We start from the raw sequence: 8,049 nt of genomic DNA on the forward strand, positions 1-8,049 counted from the left end.
AACATATTGATCCTTGTCACTTGATCTATATATTGTACCAATTTCGTGTACGTATTATTTAATAAAAAATGGTACATACGTCACACATTCATGTCCAAGATATTTATCTTTTGATCAAAGTATTATATTTTCCTTTTGACGGCTATAACTGTCTTTTTTCTAACAGTCAATCTATTCTACCATTGATCAGATGACGGTATCAGCTGAAAATGTCAATAATAAAATGGAAATTATTACAGTAAAAATTGTAAATACTTTTAAATGAATAAAATACAAAATGGTTACATTCAGATTCTAATCCATTGGCTTTGTAACGATTATCGCTGTCTTCAAATAATTGTCTCATTCTTTGATATTCAATTAGACAGGTATGAAAAATAAACTTCTTACAAGATTCATATATACAATATTACTTCAGTGTTGCCTTTGTCTAAGTTGATTGAGTACAAAAGGATAAAAATTATAGTATTTCTGAAAAAACTGTGCACGAACATTTTTCATCTCGAATCCTTCAAAATTATAGTATTTTTGGCATATTTGCGTAAAATTATGGTATTTTACATTTTTGGCGGATTTAAAATTATAGTGTTGTACTATAATTATAGTACGGTTGGCAACACTGCTTGTGGTGCACTTTGTGGGGGACTGCAAAGAAATATGAGACATGTTAGGCTATAGCAGTCATACTTGCAGCTGTATGAACTTGCACAACGGATGACAAACATTATTTTCGGCTCATGTGTAGTACAGTTTCAATAAAGTTTTTTTTTGCTGTGGCCACGGTGGCCGCGCGGCATAAGCGTTGGACTATAAAGCCGTGGGTCCCAGGTTCGAATCCTGGGTCTGGCAAGTACACATATTGTTTTTCAATTTGTGTGTGTCAGGGTATGGACCTAATAGGTTGAGCCAGTGGCTGACATCCATTTCTCGTAAAAAATAAAATCTGTCAATACAAACCTCCACCCTGTGGAGGCCCATATGATCCTATCAGGATCGGACATGGTCGAAAAAAAAAAAAAAAAAAAAAAAAAAAATAATATCAATCTCCCACAAATTTTCAATCTTTTCACGTCTATTTCGACTGTCTTTCCAGTATGACTTGAGGGTTTGGCTAATTGTTCCGACTAATTTCTATGTAGTATGTGCCTGATCTATAAATACAGAACGCCTTCCAATCGTTATTATCATTATTATGTATATTTAGAATAACACATGCTATCAGTGCAGTATCCCTAGAGATAAGAAAATTACATTTCTTTTAATGACATTTTGCATAATAATTAATTATAGAATGATTTTTTATTTCGCGTCATGTGACAAAAAAAGAACAGTGTAATAAGTCTGTTATAGTCAATGACATTATTAATGGACAACGCACTCAATACAGTAGCTAGCAAGTAAATTCGCGCATAGCGACATTCGCACATGTATAGGTAGATGTCACGCAATTTCCATTATGCGACATCACGCATCGGGAATTTATAGCAATATGACCTTTATTGTAATGGCATTAGAACAGTGTTTCTAGTGTCAATGTTCATTTGAGCGAACCCGTTCGAACCATTCGGCAGACCCGACAAAAAGCATCGGGAATTTATAGCAATATCACCATTATTGTAATGGCATTAGAACAGATTATGCCATTCGGCAGACCCGACAAAAAAGTGATTGTCATTTTTTTTCCCAAATGTTTCGTCCATATTAATGTTATTGATTATAGTGGTTGAAAATACCCTGAAGTGATTTTTTTAGTGCACACGAATTGCATACTTCATGTAAATGCAATATGCCAGATGTAAGTCTAGCATATTGCATCACTTTCTCTCGTTCGGCGTCGCTCTGACTATGACTTATTTTCTGTCAAAATTATCGAACTTCACGCTAATGTGATATGTTTATATCGTCTCTGTTCTGGCAGAACACACTAACTGGAGAATACTAGTTTTGAGTAATTTGACTTTGAAGTTGTTAAAATGTTTGAAATGGTCTATCATGTGAGTTTATTAAGTAATCGTAAAAAGGATGACTTTAAAATATAGACTGTTTATTTATTAAGAAGGTTTCCAGACGGTAAAGTTTGAAATAAGGAACATTTTGGTATAACTAACTCAATATGTCATTTTTTCGAATTAGTGTCTTCTGCCAGAACAGTGACGATATGTTATTTTATATACTACTTGATGTTTCTCAAGAAACATATCAGAATTACAAGTCATAACATATTTATCATAAATTACGGCTGAGTAGAGGTTACCTTAATAGACTTTAAAAGAAATGATTTGTATCCATACTCTCAAGTCGTAGGATCCATGCCTTGGACTACATTCTAACCTCAAAAAAAAAACGTTTACATATTGCAAACAATATGCAAAACCGTTATAGCCTAATCAAATGTATGTTAAAGTTAACCATCTAATTAAATTTGGTACTGTACCTACATTCAGTTACCAATTTTATTGTCAAGTTATTGTTTTCATTTAGGTGACATAACAATGTACTTAGGTAACGATATTTTAATTGTAAAATTTTCCCCATTCAAACAAATATCTACTAGTGTAAAATGACACTAATCTAATTTGTCAATGACATTCGTTTCTAAAAAAGACATAATTAAAATATATTAGATAAGACTGAAGGCAATTTAGATTTTTTTGGTCTTTTTTTGTAGTTAGTGGGTTGTGCCTGAATGGGGACAAAATACTTTACGACCATAAATGTTATACCATTCTCCATTTCAGAGATGGCAGTGTTACTTTGCCATATTATCATATTACAATTTGCATTCATGCATTATATTTGCAATGTATGTAAATACAACTATAGGAGAAAGGATTCAATTTTTCTTTAATGTTATCTTATAATTTTAAATGTGCCAATTTTATATTTTTTACGCTTATTGCATCAATAATAAATAATGGCCTAAAAGGAAATAATCACATGTGATATTATTATTGTTATATCGTGATTTATGTCTTAAGATGAACTAATCTTGAATCAACTGTAAATAATTTATATTATAGAGGTTTGTTGAGTGTTCAGTCATATTTTTTTGTTCCTCTGGTGTCTTGAATTGTGATTTTTTTGGCAAATTTCTTTATTATTTTTCTAGTTTTAGCCTTATTTTGATTATTGTTGATGATTCGGGTATCTATTATGTTATGATCATGTACTTAATAAAAATGATGATTTTATTTAATTGTCCTTTTATTGCTCTAACCACATTATTGACATATTGATATTATATATTCAAGCCCCACTGGAACCTGGAACCACTTGATTCTTTTAAATTGAAAATACCACAGATATTTATATCTACTAGAAAAAATCTTGAAAACAAAATATGACGCCATGGGGGGGGACGCGAACCCGCAACCACCGGATTCGTGCCAATGTGCTTCATCAATCGAGTCTCCTGTGTACTACTTACTTAGGGGGAAATAAGCTAGTATTCATACATACATTTATATTGGTAAAAGTTCCAGTCCCACTCAGCGTTGTTTTTTTTTTATCTTGTATTATTTATATTACCATACTTTTAAAGAGAAACAATTGTAAGCCGTTCGCCCCACCTATCGGGTCATTTCATCCATTTTTTTTATCCATCGGCGAGGTCACCACAGCTTTAGAGTCAGCCGCTTTATCAGGTACGTCACCATGGGTTCTAAGAGGTATGTATAGGTACTATGATGGTATTATCAATACTCTCCTCTGTATAAATACTTCATTTGGTAGGGGTTTTTAGAGACACTTTTCGCTAAAGAAAAAAAATTATCTTTATAATATACTACACTGTAATCGATACTTTTCAATGTGTAGGTACTGCATTCTTCATTAAATATTGAGAACGTAATAATCCAATATATTATTACGATTTTTTTAATATATATTTATAATGGCCACCTAATGGGCAACGCATGAGTTGTGTTGGACGCAGTGAATTTAAACTAAAGTTCCGCAAACCAAAGAAAGACATTTGCGACCTGTGCTATAAGTTTCATAAAGCCTCTGATTCTGAAAAGGCAAGTTTATTAGAAGAATACAATGCACACATTGACAGGAAAGTGAAAGGTCGAGAATTAAAAAAACCTATTTAAAGATCAAGCTATAGGTACCTACTGCAAGAAATTAATTTTGCTGAATTTGAAATGGAAACGGTAAGGTATTGTGGTAAACGGGAAAGACTTTGCCTTTTTTTTCGGACACATGCGTTGAGCAGAACCACAATATCACAGTGTGTGCAATGTTTTTGATGGCACTAAAAATCTCAATGTACCAAAGATTGATTATTGCTTTTTTTAACCCGGAAACTCCCAAATGGAGTGTGATTCAGTGCAGACCCTGAACCTGCACGCGCAGATTGAGAGGACACGAAAGAATATCGATATCTTTAACTCATCTGGTTGGTACACAGTGGTTTGGATATCATCAAAAGGTGGAAAGTTCGCCGTCAATGAACTCGACACAACGGAATTCATTGATTTCAAATTTATTGCCAAAAAAAGATTGACTCAAATGGAGACCAGGGAAACTAGTTAAAAATTTCTTGATTTCAATACAGAAATGATGAACCAAATAATACTTCATGTATGAAAAATCTGAGCAAGCATTTTGCAGTACATATACCTATACAGCAGCGCCTCAGTACAAGACAGAACCCAATTCATTTTGATTTCATCCAGGCATATTATTAAACCACAACCAATAGCCAATTATGACGCTCTGTCAGAGCGGTGTAGGTATTAAGACAGCTACACCACCAGTTTTATAATATTTTCATAATTAATACAACTATTCGTGGTGATATTCGTGAGAATAATAGTGAAAATGAATTGGACTGAAAATGTTATAGGTATCCTAAATACAATATTATTATTTTTTAGTGTAGGTAGGTATTGTATCTTACAAAGGCCCACCGTGTGTGTGCTAGACAGGATGCGCCTTCGTACACCGATATTGCCGAAACGCCGCGCAGTTAAGACATACAGTGTTGTCTCACTAAGTTTTTGTTTTGTTTTATTATTTCTTTGAAACAAAATGGCTGAAATTACTGAATTAACCAATATTATAGTCAAACAAAGTGCCCTTATTGAAAAACTTATGAAAAAAGAGGAGAGAATTGAGGAATTCCTCAATATAAATTCATTTAAATTAAATAATGCAACTCGTTGTAACGATCAACTTCGCCAGTAATTAAGTCCGTCGTAATTAGTGACAATACGGTAAAACCAATTACCACGGCAAGTTCAAAATCGACGATTGAAACGCGCGCCCAAAACTATGCGTCGAGCATCGACAAAACAACAAATCGATGCAAATTCAAAAAATGCCGCGTTAGAACGATCGCGTCCTGGAAAGGAAAATTATCCTGCACTCGGGGTTATCCCAGCAGTCGCCCCAGAAGAGGACTCCTCATCGTCACCCGAGGCCTCACAACCGAAACCACCAGCTGAAGGTTTATCTACGCCTGGGATTGTTGGTGGATGGGCCACCGTTGCACGGAAGCGGCGTGTCGCGGTTCGGGGAAACCTCGCTGGACGAGCGAAAACTGTTGTGAAGCAGTATCATATCTGCCCGCTTCACAGAGATACAACAACGGCTGATGTTTTAACCTATTTAAATAAGTTGTGTACCGCTGATTTCACAGTCGTGAAAATTAAATCAAGGGGGGACTACGCATCCCAGTGGCGCACCCAGGATTGATTATTGTGGGGGGCCCAAGGAGGAGAATGTAAATTAGTCCCATAAGCTCTTTTTCTTCTTCATATAAATATTTTTACATATTTTCACAATACACGGCGATATATTTGTACAGTTTCTCCTAGTTTTTATTAAATTGGAGGCATAGTGGCGGTAACCGTTGAGCGTGTCATCAGCGACTGGCGGATTGGAAGTGAACAGCGACCATGCTGGACATGTGTACCTAGTATGCTAAAAGATTACTTAAATAATATCGGCTGTGCTACCCGCTTGGTCTAGAGCAGTGTTTCCCAAAGTGTGGTACACGTACTCCCTGGGGTACGGGAAGAGTTTGGTGGGGGTATGCGCTGCACCGGGTTATGGCTACGCCTGGTGCAACAAGCATTAATACAATATCCATGCTAGAAGGTTTATCGCATGCGGAAGAAGAGCAATTGTTGTAATTATTAGCTTCAGACGGATTCTTGCAAAATAAATATAAGGAGTGTACTTAAACATCATTTAGGTTGCAAATGCAACATGTGTATCCAGTTTTAACAGAGACATTCCTGAAATACATCTTGCCTTTTCCAACTTCATATCTATGTGAAGTTGCTTTTTCAGCATTTGTAGACATTACGTAAAAAAAAGGCACAGCCTTTTGGGTGTGGAACCGCACCTCAGATTAAAATTAATAACCAATGAATGTTATTTTTTATAATATAACTTTTATCTATATTTTATTATGAATGAATTTTATTTTTCGTTTATTATTATTTTGTTTATGTACTACAAAAGGAATATATAAATATATTTTGATTGTTATTAAAGTACTTATATGCATTTTTCTTTGACGAGGAGTACTCAGTGTTACGAAAATTATAGAAGGGGTACACAGATGTCGAAAGTTTGGGGAACACTGGTCTAGAGAGCTACAATATTTATGCCGAATGCCACCGAAAAAAATGTTCTTTTGATTTACACCACCACCGTAGTGGGTGTATTCGTTCTTTTCGCCGAATGTTTATCGTAGATTTTTGGTTTTTCAATATTAAGGTTCCAACATGTTAATCGAAAATGGACAAAAAAGTATTATTGCATTTAAATTATACACAACCTACTCAATACAACACAGCCTAATATCTCGTTTATCGGTCTTTTGTCTATTCTCACTCTACACTCGGTGTACCTACACCATAGCCCCCACATCCTGAAACGGGCCCTCAGGCTAGGGCAGTGGTCGGCAAACTACGGCTCTTTGGCCCCTTGAGTGCGGCTCTGCCACAGATGCTCTCTGCCATATTTGACATGGCTACAAAGAAGAAGCAAAGAAAATGGAAGAGGATAACCGTAAATGTAATGTTGAATAGACCAAGACTTCGCGTTTATTCAAAACTTAAATGGCTTACCGACCTGCATTTATGTGTCGGGAAAAATTGGCGCATTGAAATTTAGAAAGATACAACTAAAAACTCGTAATTTTGCGCTAAATATTCTGTCGATGATGCAAGGAAGAAAGCAGCTGAGGAGAAGAGTCAATAAAAATAAAGTTCTGTATTTAATTAGGTACTGAATAAAATCTGTCAACAATGTTAATATTACAAGTTTTGTGGTTAGTAAAAAGATTTCCAAGAGAGGAAATCAAGAGTAAATTAAGAAATTGATTTATTGATGAGAACCTGGAATCGTGCTTAAAATTAAATCAACAACATACGAACCTGACTTACCCAAACTTTACAAGGAGATGCAAGGCCATTATTCACATTATGTTTGTCAGTCATTGTCATGATTCAATTTTATGGATACCTGAATTTAATTTTTATTAATAAATAAGATCATTATTACGTATGATATTCAGTTTTATTCAGTGTACCTACCTATAACTTAATTAGGACCTAAAACTTTTACTAAAGTTTATTAAGTAAATTAGCAGTGTACCTACTTACTACCTACGTATATAATTTAAGTTTAAGAAATTTGGCTCTCAAAAGAAATCTCAATCGTTGTACTGTTGATATTTGGCTCTATTGACTAATGAGTTTGCCGACCACTGGGCTAGGGTATTTGACGGGCCCCCTATCCACCGCTTAGATTAAAGGCAGTGTGAAATACTACATTAACGTTTTTCAAATTGTGTTTTAGTTCAAATTGAGGGTACTTATACAGTGAATTATTGGCGATTTTCAATACATCTACTTTAATAATAAAGCTGTCGAGTACCGACACATAATAATCAGAAAATATATTGGACAATTATATAAATTAAAATGTTCATAGTCATGAAATATAATAGCGCCGCAGGTGACTTTTTTTACTTTTAAAGCTAATTTATTATGTGTGTATATCTCACTTATCTGGTCAACCCGACACGCC

The sequence above is a fragment of the Rhyacophila brunnea genome, unplaced genomic scaffold, assembly GCF_057557595.1.
Source record: "Rhyacophila brunnea isolate RB1 unplaced genomic scaffold, BYU_Rbru_1.0 scaffold_4, whole genome shotgun sequence".
Classification (NCBI taxonomy): Eukaryota; Metazoa; Arthropoda; class Insecta; order Trichoptera; family Rhyacophilidae; genus Rhyacophila; species Rhyacophila brunnea.